We start from the raw sequence: 309 nt of genomic DNA, 5'->3' as shown, positions 1-309 counted from the left end.
TCATAGTCAGCGTAGCTTGCCTTTTGAGAAGTCCAGCTGTCTTATTTGACAGCTGTTATGTCAAACATAGCCTTAACTCCCCCCCTTTTTGTGTAATTTCGTCCATGCAACAAAGTTGCCGTGCGCTTTGCAAAATTTTTTGGCTCTGGTAGTCCGCGTTAACGAACGCACAGAAGTTGAGTCCGTGCGCTCCCACAAGGAGCTGAATTGCGGCTAGGTTCTCTGCTATATTAAGATGACACGTAAACCAGCTGACAAATTATAGTCTCTTGTGCTGTTCAATGCAAATGCAGTAGTGTTTCATTAGCG

Source organism: Plasmopara halstedii, assembly GCF_900000015.1.
Source record: "Plasmopara halstedii genome assembly, contig: Scaffold_113, whole genome shotgun sequence".
NCBI classification, from domain to species: Eukaryota; Oomycota; class Peronosporomycetes; order Peronosporales; family Peronosporaceae; genus Plasmopara; species Plasmopara halstedii.
Note: the sequence above shows the minus strand (reverse complement) of the source record.